General features: G+C 35.1%; 2 long non-coding RNA genes across 12 annotated transcripts in view; one reads left to right on the top strand and one right to left on the bottom strand.

The window, feature by feature from the left end:
• Positions 1-15124, bottom strand: part of LOC136794244 (uncharacterized) — a 692340-nt gene that overhangs the window by 152102 nt on the left and 525114 nt on the right. For all 9 annotated transcript variants that reach the window (XR_010840679.1, XR_010840677.1, XR_010840687.1 and 6 more), the window contains one exon: positions 11224-11430. This is a non-coding gene — a long non-coding RNA (uncharacterized lncRNA). The remainder of the gene's footprint in view (positions 1-11223; positions 11431-15124) is intronic.
• The window catches only part of LOC136794245 (uncharacterized), a 165880-nt gene that overhangs the window by 109154 nt on the left and 41602 nt on the right, over positions 1-15124 (top strand). The gene's annotated exons all lie outside the window — the stretch shown is intronic.

The following is a 15124-nucleotide window of genomic DNA, read 5'->3' as shown; positions in this document are numbered from 1 at the left end:
TTTGGTATCAGGGTGATGGCTTCATAGAATGTCTTAGGGAATGTTCCCTCCTTTTCAGTTTTTTTGGAAGAGTTTGAAAAGGATCGGTGTAAGTTCTTCTTTGTATGTTTGGTTTAATTCACCTGTAAAGCCATCTGGTCCTGGACTTTTGTTTGTAGGGAGTTTTTAAATTACAGATTCTTCAGCTGTCTTCTATTAAGCCCAATATTATAAGATTTGAAAAAAATGTCAAGTAATGCCACTTTCTTGATGAAATAACTAGTTATTTTTCATATATTGGTTATATTCACATATGAGTTCTTATTGTTATTTTAAAATAAATTGTTAAATGTTTTCAAAGTTTCTCAGTTTTAATTTATAATATGATAAATATTGGTAGATTTAACTTACATAAACAAAAGTTCTTTGGGGTTTTCAATAATTTTTAAGAACGTAAAGGGTTTCTGAGGCCAACAGAATTTGAAAACCACAGTCTAAAAGAACGCTATGAATGCTTTAAATATTTAGAATTAGATTTTATTATTGCCTGAGAGATGAAAAGTAATGAAATAGTTATATAATTTTCTTTTTTATTGTTTTAAAGAATAAAAGGACTGCTATGCTTTTAAAGCTCATGTCCAGATGAACATAATGAGTTTTCTGTAGATCATTTGGAATTTAAACCCCACTGCTTACAGACTATATAGCCTTCACCAGACTGCTTACTTTCTCCATGACCATGTTTCTCATCTATAAAATGATACTGATAATGATAATACCTACTTCAATAGTGGTATGAGGATTAAATGAGATAATCCATGTTAAGTACTTGAACACAATGCCTGTCACTGTGTAAGTATTTCTTGTGTTGTTATTGTTTTGGGGATAGCTCTTTTATTCTATAGTAACAAAATGTGAATAATACCCTGTATATCTTTTTTAGTTTTCAGATATCTGTATAAATGTTCTGGACAATATAATCCAAATATTCTTCTATTATTGCTTCATGGGATTGTAGGAAAAAATATTTAAGGGGAAATTTGTTTTGGCTTTTAGTAAGGCAGGCAAAGAAGCTTTTTTCCTGTCTTTGGGAAGGACTGTGTTTTCTGAATGTTGTCAATGTCAGTCTTATGATTTAGGATTGTCTTTGTGCTGAATCCTTTTTAATGAATCAACCCAGCAGAAAGAGTAGTATCTGCTGACACATTGGTTTATGCTTTAGTGTAATTGAAGGAAAAAGGTTAATTTAAGACAATGAATAATCCATCTTTGGACACAAGTCAATCAATAACAATTCCAATACTAATCAAAGAGAAGGGAATTAGCTCTAATTGGGAGCAGACTGTGTTATGGGAGGTACTATGCATTTATTTTTAGTAATCTCTAATCTTCATGACAAATCTTAGAGGTGGGCGTAGTTATTTCCACTTTACAGGTGAGGAAACTGAGTCTCAAGAGAGCTGTAACTTTCCTAAGATGGTGAAGGAGGGACTTCCCTGGTGGTCCAGTGGTTAAGAATCTGCCTTCCAATGCAAGGGACACGAGTTCGATCCCTGGTCAGGGAACTAAGATCCCACATGCTGCAGGGCAACTAAGCCCGTGCGCCACAACTACTGATCCCTTGTGCCCTAGAGCCTGTATGCCACAACTAGAGAGAAACACATATGCCACAGCTAAAGAAGCCCGCACACCGCAACAAAAGATCCCGCGTGCTGCAATGAAAATCCTGTGTGCCTCAACTAAGACCTGATGCAGCCAAATAAATAAAGTAGATGAGCTGATTCACTTTTTTATACAGTAGAAATTAACACACCATTGTAAGGCAATTATACCCCAATAAAGATGTTTAAAAAATAAATATTAAGAAAAAAGATGGGCAATTGGGATTGACATTTATACATTGATGTGTATAAAATTGATGACTAATAAGAACCTGCTGTATAAAAAAAAATAAAAAACCAAAACTTAAAAAGAAAAGAAAAGAAAAGGGACTTCTCTGATGGTGCAGTGGTTAAGAATCCGCCTGCCAGTGGAGGGGACACAGGTCTGATCCCTGGTCCAGGAAGATCCCACATGCCGCAGAGCAGCTAAGCCCTTGCGCCACAACTAAAGAGCTGTGCTTTTGAGGCTGCAAGCCACAACTACTGAGCGTGCGTGCTACAACTACTGAACACTGCACACCTAGAGCCCGTGCTCCACAGCAAGAGAAGCCACCACAATGAGAAGTCCGCACACCGCAACGGAGTAGCCCCCGCTCGCCACAACTAGAGAAGGCCCACGCACAGCAACGAAGACCCAATGCAGCCAAAAATTAATTAATTAATTTAAAAAAAAAGATGGTGAGGGAAAGGAAATAACAAAGAATTAAGCCTTTTTTGTTTTTTTTTTTTTTTTTTTTTTTATCTCCCTGTGCTATGCAGCAGCTTCCCACCAGCTATCTAATTTACATTTGATAGTGTATATATGTCCCTGCCACTCCCCCACTTCGTCAAAGCCCACCCCTCCCCCTCCCCATATCCTCAAGTCCATGCTTGAGTAAGTCTGTGTTTTATTCCCGTCCTACCACTAACCTCTTCATGACATTTTTTTCCCTTAGAGTCCATATATATGTGTTAGCATACGGTATTTGTTTTTCTCCTTCTGACTTACTTCACTCTGTATGACAGACTCCAGGTCCATCCACCTCATTATAAATAACTCAGTTTCATTTATTTTCATGGCTGAGTAATATTCCATTGTATATATGTGCCACATCTTCTTTATCCATTCATCTGTTGATGGACACTTAGGTTGCTTCCATGTCCTGGCTATTGTAAATAGAGCTGCAATGAACATTTTGGTACATGAGTCTTTCTGAATTATAGTTTTCTCAGGGTATATTCCCAGTAGTGGGATTGCTGGGTCGTATGGTAGTTCTATTTGTAGTTTTTTAAGGAACCTCCATACTGTTCTCCATAGCGGCTGTATCAATTTACATTCCCACCAGCAGTGCAAGAGGGTTCCCTTTTCTCCACACCCTCTCCAGCATTTATTGTTTCTAGAGTTTTTGATGATGGCCAATCTGACCGGTGTGAGATGATATCTCATTGTAGTTTTGATTTGCATTTCTCTAATGATTAATGAGGTTGAGCATTCTTTCATGTGTTTGTTAGCAATCTGTATATCTTCTTTGGAGAAATGTCTATTTAGTTCTTCTGCCCATTTTTGGATTGGGTTGTTTGTTTTTTTGTTATTGAGCTGCATGAGTTGCTTATAAATTTTGGAAATTAATCCTTTGTCAGTTGCTTCATTTGCAAATATTTTCTCCCATTCTGAGGGTTGTCTTTTGGTCTTGTTTATGGTATCCTTTGCTGTGCAAAAGCTTTTAAGTTTCATTAGGTCCCATTTGTTTATTTGTGTTTTTATTTCCATTTCTCTAGGAGATGGGTCAAAAAGGATCTTGCTGTGATTTATGTCGTATAGTGTTCTGCCTATGTTTTCCTCTAAGAGTTTGATAGTGTCTGGCCTTACATTTAGGTCTTTAACCCATTTTGAGTTTATTTTTGTGTGTGGTGTTAGGGATTGTTCTAATTTCATACTTTTACATGTAGCTGTCCAGTTTTCCCAGCACCACTTATTGAAGAGGCTGTCTTTTCTCCACTGTATATCCTTCCCTCCTTTATCAAAGATAAGGTGACCATATGTGTGTGGGTTTATCTCTGGGCTCTCTATCCTGTTCCATTGATCTATATTTCTGTTTTTGTGCCAGTACCATATAGTCTTGATTACTGTAGCCTTGTAGTAGAGTCTGAAGTCAGGGAGCCTAATTCCTCCAGCTCCATTTCTCGTTCTCAAGATTGCTTTGGCTATTCGGGGTCTTTTGTGTTTCCATACAAATTGTGAAATTTTTTGTTCTAGTTCTGTAAAAAATGCCAGTGGTAATTTGATAGGGATTGCATTGAATCGGTAGATTGCTTTGGGTAGTATAGTCATTTTCACAATGTTGATTCTTCCAATCCAAGAACATGGTATATTTCTCCACCTATTTGTATCATCTTTAATTTCTTTCATCAGTGTCTTATAGTTTTCTGCATACAAGTCTTTTGTCTCCTTAGGTAGGTTTATTCCTAGATATTTTATTCTTTTTGTTGCAATGGTAAATGGGAGCGTTTTCTTAATTTCACTCTCAGATTTTTCATCATTAGTGTATAAGAATGCCAGAGATTTCTGTGCATTAATTTTGTATCCTGCAACTTTACCAAATTCATTGATTAGCTCTAGTAGTTTTCTGGTAGCATCTTTGGGATTCTCTATGTATAGTATCATGTCATCTGCAAACAGTGACAGCTTTACTTCTTCTTTTCCTATTTGGATTCCTTTTATTTCTTTTTCTTCTCTGATTGCTGTGGCTAGAACTTCCAAAACTATGTTGAATAAGAGTGGTGAGAGTGGGCAACCTTGTCTTGTTCCTGATCTTAGTAGAAATGGTTTCAGTTTTTCACCATTGAGAACGATGCTAGCTGTGGGTTTGTCATATATGGCCTTTATTATGTTGAGGAAAGTTCCCTCTATGCCCACTTTCTGCAAGGTTTTTATCATAAATGAGTGTTGAATTTTGTCAAAAGCTTTCTCTGCATCTATTGAGATGATCATATGGTTTTTCTCCTTCAGTTTGTTGATATGGTGTATCACATTGATTGATTTGCGTATATTGAAGAATCCTTGCATTCCTGGGATAAACCCCACTTGATCATGGTGTATGATTCTTTTAATGTGCTGTTGGATTCTGTTTGCTAATATTTTGTTGAGGATTTTTGCATCTATGTTCATCAGTGATATTGGCCTGTAGTTTTCTTTCTTTGTGACGTCTTTGTCTGGTTTTGGTATCAGGGTGATGTTGGCCTCATAGAATGAGTTTGGGAGTGTTCCTCCCTCTGCTATCTGTTGGAAGAGTTTGAGAAGGATAGGTGTTAGCTCTTCTCTAAATGTTTGATAGAATTCACCTGTGAAGCCATCTGGTCCTGGACTTTTGTTTGCTGGAAGATTTTTTATCACAGTTTCAATTTCAGTGCTTGTGATTGGTCTGTTCATATTTTCTATTTCTTCCTGGTTCAGTCTCGGCAGGTTGTGCACTTCTAAGAATTTGTCCATTTCTTCCAGGTTGTCCATTTTATTGGCATACAGTTGCTTGTAGTAATCTCTAATAATCTTTTGTATTTCTGCAGTGTCAGTTGTTATATCTCCTTTTTCATTTCTAATTCTATTGATTTGAGTCTTCTCCGAATTAAGCCTTTTTTGACTGAGAGAAGAAGAGAGAGCAAATTTCCAGTATAATAGATAAGGAACATTACAAGGGTGGAAAGTAATGACGTTCATTTGCTCTCTATTAACTGTAAAGCTAGAAAGAAAATGGTGGGTTTAAAATGCCATATAGAATAAATAATGGGAAGATTGTTGCTTGACTGTTTAAACACTATAGCTGCACCTATAAAATTCCAACACAACTGCCAGTTAAGCATACTCAGAAAAAGTCTAAGTGTTAATTTGATATAATGTACATAAAATAATCAGTTGAGCAATAATTTCACTTTCCACTTTGGGTTTTCTTCATTGTATATAGCTACAGACTAGAAAAATAAATGTACTAATGTAGGTACTAATACTACTTGGATTCTAAGAATTAGTTTAAACCTGATTTCATACATATATTTTCTTCTTAACATCCTCCAAAAGAAGAATTTATTAAAATAATTAGGTAAAGGTAAAAGTTGAACCATGTAAGGTGCTGTTTTTATAATCCTAGGATTATACAGCACATGTGAGGTTCAGAAAGTTTATCATAAATCACTGAATAATCACAAATGAGAATTCTGAGAAGTAGTTGGACAGAAAGCTAAGAATCAATTACCTTTCTACATTCAAAACATGGTTTTATAAATGTAAATATGCAGTTTAAATGGTTTAATAGGATATGTTTAAAATAGTATTAGTGAGATATGCTATCATATTCCCCTCTTTTTCAGCATTTTTACATTTTTATTGAAATAAAAAAGAAACAAAAATCAAGCCTTTCTATCTGTAAAGAAGTTGTAAAAGCCATAGCAACAGGGTAACTTTAGGTAGGATTCTTTAGTGGTTACTTTCTGGCATTAAGATTAAACAGATTTTCTAAATACCCTTTTTAAAAAAATCAACAAACTCATTGATTCATTTCTCTGACAAGTCTCCATTTTACTGGAAAGGTACAGAACAAGTATGATTAGCTCAGATTTTAAAATCTTAAACCTGTTTTCTAAGTGTGCAGGGTACATGGTTTTTAATCATTAAAAATAAATACCAAAAAAAGCCTATATAAAAGAAGGCGTCTAAAGGAAAGCTTTTTGTGTTTTGAATACCAAATTGTGAAAAGGCGCATTCATAAAAATAAGGGAAAATGAATTCAGAATTTCTCACATTTGAAGCGTTCTGTACATACCTTGAAAGAAGAAAGAACAAATAACTTTAATGCTCGAATTAGGGTCATAAGACTCAAGGTTCTCCTTGTACCTCATACCATAGAAGAGTCCAAACAGCAGTGCTTACATTTTTGAGCCAAAAGATCACCAATTTTATACACTCTAAATAAGCATGGTGTTTTAAAAAGTACATGATTCATATAACCTACTCTAGCCAGTAATTTAAGACTTTTACGTCCTTCAAAATGCTGCTTAATCTAGTCCCCCAAAGCTGATTTTATATGTTGAAATTTATAATGGGAAAGTGCATGCCATATTTTTTAAATGGTTTTATGGCTTAACTAATAAATCATTTTTTCTTTTTGTGGAATTTTCAGTCTGAAAATTTCTTTCTGTGAAAATTTTAGTCTGACTGAAAATTCAACACAAGTATTTATTCTAAGTTTTCAGACCACAAATGTTGGCATTACTATGAAGTGTTATAAGATTTTGGTTCCGGCTTTATATTTAGCTTATTTAGTTGGCTTAAGTGACTACATTATTTGTCCACAATGAAACTTAATTCATATCAGGTGAGCTAAAGACTACATCTAGGACCTGTTAGGACCTGATGCCTGCATGGGCTTATTTCAGCAAGGAAAGGAAAAGAATTTTAACCACAGCTGTGACTCAGAAATGACTCTGAATTCAGTTGTTCTGTAGCATTTGGACCTTGTCCATATATCAGTTATTATAAATCTTCCTTCTACATCTTTCCTTCCCAGTTTGAAACAAGCAAAATGTGTTTTTATCAGTCTCTAAGTATTTGAATTTACATATGGCACTCAAAAGCATTTTGCTTTGCATTTGCAAACTTTGGCTTCATTTTTTTTTTTCAAATAATATGTCTTCTTGTGAAGAATTACATGGAGAACATTATGTTGTTAATAGTCATTTAAATTATTTACTGGCTTTTTTCAGTTCCCTGGAAAACACTAAGGGTGCTCTCACAATTTGTCTGGCTTTGGCACAACTGGATTTGGAAAATCATGTTGGAATGTGAATCCAAAGCATAAAATTTTATGAAAGCAGAGTGTTATCCCAAAAGTGTCAAGCAGCCAAGTGGTACCAGTTTCAACAATAGTGCCAGAGTGTTTTTCAGAAAGACAGTTTTTGTTTAAATCTCATCTTTTTGTCTGGCATCTATAGTTGTTCTATTTGTCCCAGAGAAAGACAAAGAGCCACCAGCACCTGAAGCTTTTATCTTTTATTTCCTTTGGAAAGCATTTGACATTCCTGCTGCAATTTTATTATTTTATTGTATTATTTATTTTACTAAATCATTTATTGATCAGACATAGATGGAGGGAAGATTCATATTTTGTAAAATACTACATATGGGGACTTCCACGGTGGTCCATTGGTTAAGATTCTTCGCTTCTAATGCAGGGGGCGCGGGTTCGATCCCTGGTGGGGGAACTAAGATGCTACATACCATGCGGTGTGGCCAAAAAAAAAAATACTACATATGTTTTAGATAAATATTATAGTCCCTTTTATATTTATGTATAAGCACAAATCTAATAGAGCAAAGAGTAGATTTAGGTTGAATACTATTTATCTTTCATTCATTGATATGTGTATATTTTTCAGTATATAAAAGGCAGTTGCTAGGTACTATGAAGGAGTATAAAGATGAATCAGACACTAATCTCATTTCCCTCTGTTAAAATTATTTAAAAATATAAAAATAAATCTAATCTCATATCCCTCTATTAAAATCAGTTAAAAATATAAAAAATATAATATTATATAGATAGCTAAATAAGAGAGGGAGGAAGGAGGGAGAGGGTTGTGTGTATGTGAGAGAGAAAGAGAGTGAGAATAGGAGTGATAAAAGCAAATGTGGCAAAATGTTAACAACTGGTGAATTTTGGACGATGAGTAGAAAAGGAGTTATTTGTACTATTCTTATAACTTTTCTGTATGTTAGATATTATTTTAAAATAAAAAATTATTGAGTGTATGCTCTGAAAAATAAAAGGTAGCTGAAATATCTAAGGGACTGAGGGTTTATGATGTCTAGAGTGCTCCTTAATTGTGGGAGTTGCATCTTAAGTCTCTCGTACCTTTGTACTGTTTCTGGAATCATTCTTTCAACTTGGGAGGCACTCAATAAATGTATAAACATCGAGTGCTTATTTTTTTCTTTGGAATCCCAATTTTCAGGCAAAATTTCCTCAGATCAGACCATAAAACTAGTGTAAACTGTATATACAATACACAAGAGAAAATATGCAAGAGACAACTTTGTAAACGGCTGTGTATGAGCTTCACCAACTAAAAGGCAGTAAATTTGGACTGATCTCTTGATCTCATTTGCCAACTACTATTAATTTAAAACTCTATCATCACCCTCAAACTGTAAGCAAGTTGTAAGATGGAGTTTTATCTTTCTCATCTTTATACACCCAGCAGAGACCCTTGTGTGTTCTAAGTGTTCAATTCATGTTCATTGGCTGTATAAATGAATAAATACAGATTCAAACATTTTTGTGCAAAAGATCTTCAAATTGATTTCTCTTATTTTGTTTCTTACACCAAGGCTACACTGATCTTCAAGAAGCTGAGTTAGCCCGGAGTGTGAAATTTGATCCATATGATTCTTTATGACAGCCTTTCTAAATAGAACTGTAATGTGCAAATTATATTTAGGAAAAGGTGTACAAGGGGTTTGTAAAAGAAAAATGATTTCAAAGCTGGAGAATATTAATGGTCAGCCAATATATTTAGCATATGGTTAAATACTTAATATGTTTTATTGTGTCTTTTTAAAGTCAAAAGCCCTATATTATGTATATATTTTTCAAATGACATTTGAATAAAATTCTAAAAAGCATCAAAAGAGATGAAGGACACTTCTGGACTTGGAGAAACATCTCAGGTTTGATAATAACATTTTGAGTCATCTGAATTCTTACCTATTATCACTTAAGTGAACATTGATGCTGCCATTGGATCTTATACAAATATTCAGATTTTTGTTTTCCTCATCATTCTGAAGGTTATCTCCCTGGTTGCTCTGAAAATCAGGTGACAGCCATTTCCCATGATGCTTTAAGGGCTGTCAAACTGTCCATCAGGCTGTCACCTGACCAATCGTTCCCATGGTTCTTTAAGACTTCCAGTATGATAAATTGAAAGGCACTATTATCTGTCTGTTGTGAAGAGGAACTGTTTGGGCTTTGATAAGATATCACTACTCCCAGGTGAGAGGCGGCTGACAGCACATCAAGGCAAAACAACACACAGAAACACCAAACAGGGGAGCACAGGTTTACAAACATCTGTTGTCATTATTTATTACTTTTCTTTGGGTTTAAGTTTCTGACTCATCCTTAGATAATTCAAGAACAGATATTTTTCTTTCTAGCTTGCAAATAACAATTGCTGCTCTTTTCATCTTGGGAGAAGAATCCTAAAATTGAAACACATCTGGCCTACCTTTTTGATTCATGGCACACAAGCTTTTCACCTTGTAACCAACAAGGTCTGCATTCCTGCTGGTGCTATCATTTAATTTTTTTTTAAGAAAAAGTATCTGAGTATAAATATATTTCACTATAACAAATAATTGGATTTGGGGGCTAGATAATAAAATTAATTACTTACATCTTATACCTCATTATTAATGTACTAGTACTCAAAAAATATGAACTGATTTGTGTTGCCATATATTAGTTAATTTACATTTTAGTATTGATGATAAGGTTAATGAGTCCAAAATTTCATGAGAATAAGGTTTGTGACTTACTATTATCAGCTTCACTTTCTAATTGCTCTGAATTATGCTAATATAAATCTAAGAACTTGAATTTCTACACAAGAAACATGAACAGGGTAAGACATTGCCCTCCATCGATCAACACTGTAGTCAGGATTGGGATAAGGAAACTTGTTTGCAAAGGCAAGGAAGGGTGGTGAGGCAAAGGCTTTCTGAAGAAATCTTTCTGGGAAGTGGGAATATTTTATTAGAGCTATTTTTAGAAACAATTTTATATTTAGGATTAATCTTTGAACTTAAACAAATAGGTGTCAACAGAAACTTAGGTATAAAAAGCTGGATACTTGAATCTTTACTACATGTAAATAGAATCTTATTCTTTAGAAGTTACTAACCCTCTTTTTTGGTGATTTGTCCTTTTGCTCTTCCTTCCCAGCTACTTTAATGACATGTGATGACAGGTTTTCTATGTGCTCTTTGCCCTTACCTACTATCACTGTATGAACACTCGAACATACTCTCAGGAAAAATAATCTGTTCTTATTTATTGTTGTTTTTAGCAGAATAAAAGTACTGTAGTTGTTTGCTAACATCACCACCTTGTGTACAGATATTTTTTTGCATGCAGTTTCCTAATGTCATTAAGCAGTATTGTAGTTTCATTACGTAGTAATGTAGCACTTCGATTACTGACAACATTTAAATAATTTTGTAATTCAAAATCTGAAAAAATAAACTATGGTTTATTTTTAGTTCTTTGCAATTATTTAACTACCTAACATTTCTCTGTACTCAAATAAGAAGGAAAAATGCCCTACAGGCTTTAAGAACTAAGAATTTGTCAAAATATTCTCTAAAACAATGGCCAAGGAATTCTGAGTAAAAAGGAAAAGAAATATTTAAGTTTCCTGAAAATTCATAATAATACTAACAGTACATGCAGCCAGCGCCTACAGTATCTGATCGGTAAATCTCTAATTCTAACAATTATTTTCACTAAGCAGTTTTATCTCACTCAATAGGCTAATATTGGAAATTATTACTTACTTGAAAGTATCATTTTGGTCTCTATTCCAAGATGAGGAGAATCTCTGAGATATCAAACTTCTCTTTCTAGCGGTTTCTGGCATGTCAGAATCCCATAGCAAGTTTTATAATTTTCAGTTGTCCTTGGAGATCAATGAAGTTAGGTTGAATGGACTCCATTACTGTTCCAAAAGGACACACCTTGTGGCCTAATGGAAGAGGTGGCAGCTACAGGGGAAAAGACCAGAATATTTGATAAATTCAGTGTAGTCCCAAAGGAAACAAACATGCTCCCTTTTACTCCCTCTCTTAAAATAAAAATTCCAACCCATTCCTTGAAAGAAACAATTTTGCATTTGGATTTTTGTGTTACTTCTTACATAGTTTCTCAATATCTCCCCCTCTCCCTCTCAGCCTGGCTCTCCCTCCTTCTCTGTAAATAAACATATTAAAACTTATTACCTCACATAGTAGCTAAATAAGACTATTACAAGTTGTTGAGAGTAGCATTACAATGTTTCTTTCACCTCTACAGTTTTCCTACATAAAGTTTGATTATATGGTAAAAACTTTAGAATGTTCCTAAGCATACAAGGCAAAGCATAGCAATCTAAATCTGTTGTGTGTGTGTGTTTGAGTGTGTATGTGCGCACCTGTCTGTGATAACTTGGCTTTTTTTTTCTAGTTTTATTCTATTTTTTTAATTTTTGATTTTTATTTTAATTATTTTTTTATACAGCAGGTTCTTATTAGTTACCAATTTTATACACATCAGTGTATATATGTCAATCCCAATCTCCCAATTCATCACACTCTCACCCCCACCCCTGCTGCTTTCCCCGCTTGGTGTCCATATGTTTGTTCTCTACATCTTTGTTTCTGCCCTGCAAACTGATTCATCTATACCATTTTCTAGATTCCACATATATATGTTAATATGTGATATTTGTTTTTCTCTTTCTGACTTACTTCACTCTGTATGACAGTCTCTAGATCCATCCACGTATCTACAAATGACTCAGTTTTGTTCCTTTTTATGGGTGAGTAATATTCCATTGTATATATGTACCACATCTTCTTTATCCATTCATCTGTTGATGGACATTTAGGTTGCTTCCATGACCTGGCTATTGTAAATAGTGCTGCAAAGAACATTGGGGTGCATGTGTCTTTTTGAATTACGGTTTTCTCTGGGTATATGCCCAGTAGTAGTGGGATTGCTGGATCATATGGTAAATCTATTTTTAGTTTTTGTTGTTGGTGGTGGTTTTTTGTGATACGTGGGCCTCTCAATGTTGTGGCCTCTCTCATTGTGGAGCACAGGCTCAGCGGCCATGGCTCCTGGGCCCAGCCACTCCGCAGCATGTGGGATCTTCCTGGACTGGGGCACGAACCCGTGTCCCCTGCATCGTCAGGCAGATTCTCAACCACTGTGCCACCAGGGAAGCCCTATTTTTAGTTTTTTAAGGAAACTCCATACTGTTCTCCATAGTGGCTGTATCAATTTACATTCCCACCAACAATGCAAGAGGGTTCCCTTTTCTCCACACCCTCTCCAGCATTTATTGTTTGTAGATTTTCTGATGATGCACATTCTAACTGGTGTGAGGTGATACCTTATTGTAGTTTTGATTTGCATTTCTCTAATTATTAATGATGTTGAGCATTGTTTCATGTGTTTGTTTGCCATCTCTCTATCTCCTTTGGAGAAATGTCTATTTAGGTCTTCAGCCCATTTTTGGATTGGGTTGTTTTTTTAATATTGAGCAGCATGAGTTGTTTATATATTTTGGAGATTAATCCTTTGTCCATTGATTCATTTGCAAATATTTTCTCCCATTCTGAGGATTGTCTTTTCGTCTTGTTTATGGTTTCCTGTGTTGTGCAAAAGCTTTTAAGTTTCATTAGGTCCCATTTGTTTATTTTTGTTTTTATTTCCATTACTCTAGGAGGTGGATCAAAAAAGATCTTGCTATGATTTATGTCAAAGAGTGTTCTTCCTATGTTTTCCTCTAAGAGTTTTATAGTGTCCAGTCTTACATTTAGGTCTCTAATCCATTTTGAGTTTATTTTTGTGTATGGTGTTAGGGAGTGTTCTAATTTCATTCTTTTACATGTAGCTGTCCAGTTTTCCCAGCACCACTTTTTGAAGAGGCTGTCTTTTCTCCATTGTATATCCTTGCCTCCTTTGTCATAGATTAGTTGACCATAGGTGCGTGGGTTTGTCTCCGGGCTTTCTATCTTGTTCCATTGATCATGTTTCTGTTTTTGTGCCAGTACCATACTATCTTGATTACTGTAGCTTTATAGTATAGTCTGAAGTGAGAGAGTCTGATTCCTCCAGCTCCGTTTTTTTCCCTCAAGACTGCTTTGGCTATTTGGGGTCTTTTGTGTGTCCATACAAATTTTAAGATTTTTTTGTTCTAGTTCTGTAAAAAATTCCATTGGTAATTTGATGGGAATTGCGTTGATTCTGTAGATTGCTTTGGGTAGTATACTCATTTTCACAATATTGATTCTTCCAATCCAAGAACATGGTATATCTCTCCATCTGTTGGTATCATCTTTAATTTCTTTCATCAGCATCTTATAGTTTTCTGCATAAAGGTCTTTTGTCCCCCTAGGTAGGTTTATTCCTAGGTTTTATTCGTTTTGTTGCAGTAGTAAATGGAAGTGTTTCCTTAATTTATCTTTCAGATTCTTCATCATTAATGTATAAGAATGCAAGAGATTTCTTTGCATTAATTTTGTATCCTGCAACTTTACCAAATTCATTGATTAGCTCTAGTAGTTTTCTGGTAGCATCTTTAGGATTCTCTATGTATAGTATCATGTCATCTGCAAACAGTGGCAGTTTTACTTCTTCTTTTCCAATTTGTATTTCTTTTTCTTCTCTGATTGCCATGGCTAGGACTTGCAAAACTATTTTGAATAATAGTGGGGAGAGTGCACATCCTTGTCTTGTTCCTGATCTTAGAGGAAATGCTTTCAGTTTTTCACTATTGAGAATGATGTTTGCTGTGGGTTTGTCGTATATGGCCTTTATTATGTTGAGGTAGGTTCCCTCTATGCCCACTTTCTGGAGAGTTTTTATCATAAATATGTGTTGAATTTTGTCAGAAGCTTTTTCTGCGTCTATTGAGATGATCGTATTGTTTTTCTTCTTCAATTTGTTGGGGTTTTTTCCCCCTCATTATATTTATTTATTTTATTATTTTTTTAAACATCTTTATTGGAGTGTAATTGCTTTACAATGGTGTGTTAGTTTCTGCTTTACAACAAAGTGAATCAGTTGTACATATACATATGTTCCCATATCTCCTCCGTCTTGCATCTCCCTCCCTCCCACCCTCCCTATCCCTCCCCTCTAGGTGGTCACAAACCACCTAGCTGATCTCGCTGTGCCATGCGGCTGCTTCCCACTAACTATCCACCCTACGTTTGGTAGTGTATATATGTCCATGCCACTCTCTCACTTCGTCACAGCTTACCCTTCCCCCTCCCCATATCCTCAAGGCCATGCTCTGGTAGGTCTGTGTTTTATTCCTGTCCTACCCCTAGGCTCTTCATGACATTTTTTTTTCTTAGATTCCATATATATGTGTTAGCATATGATATTTGTTTTTCTCCTTCTGACTTACTTCACTCTGTATGACAGACTCCAGGTCCATCCACCTCACTATAAACAACTCACTTTCATTTCTTTTTATGGCTGAGAAATATTCCATTGTATATATGTGCCACATCTTCTTTACCCATTCATCTGTTGATGGACACTTAGGTTGCTTCCATTTCCTGGCTATTGTAAATAGAGCTGCAATGAACATTTTGGTACATGACTCTTTTTGAATTATGGTTTTCTCAGGGTATATAGTGGGATTGCTGGGTCGTATGGTAGTTCTATTTCTAGTTTTTTAAGGAA

This window comes from Kogia breviceps, chromosome 5 (assembly GCF_026419965.1).
Source record: "Kogia breviceps isolate mKogBre1 chromosome 5, mKogBre1 haplotype 1, whole genome shotgun sequence".
Classification (NCBI taxonomy): Eukaryota; Metazoa; Chordata; class Mammalia; order Artiodactyla; family Physeteridae; genus Kogia; species Kogia breviceps.
The sequence above is the reverse complement of the archived record's forward strand: the minus strand, read 5'-3'. Positions and strand labels throughout refer to the sequence as shown.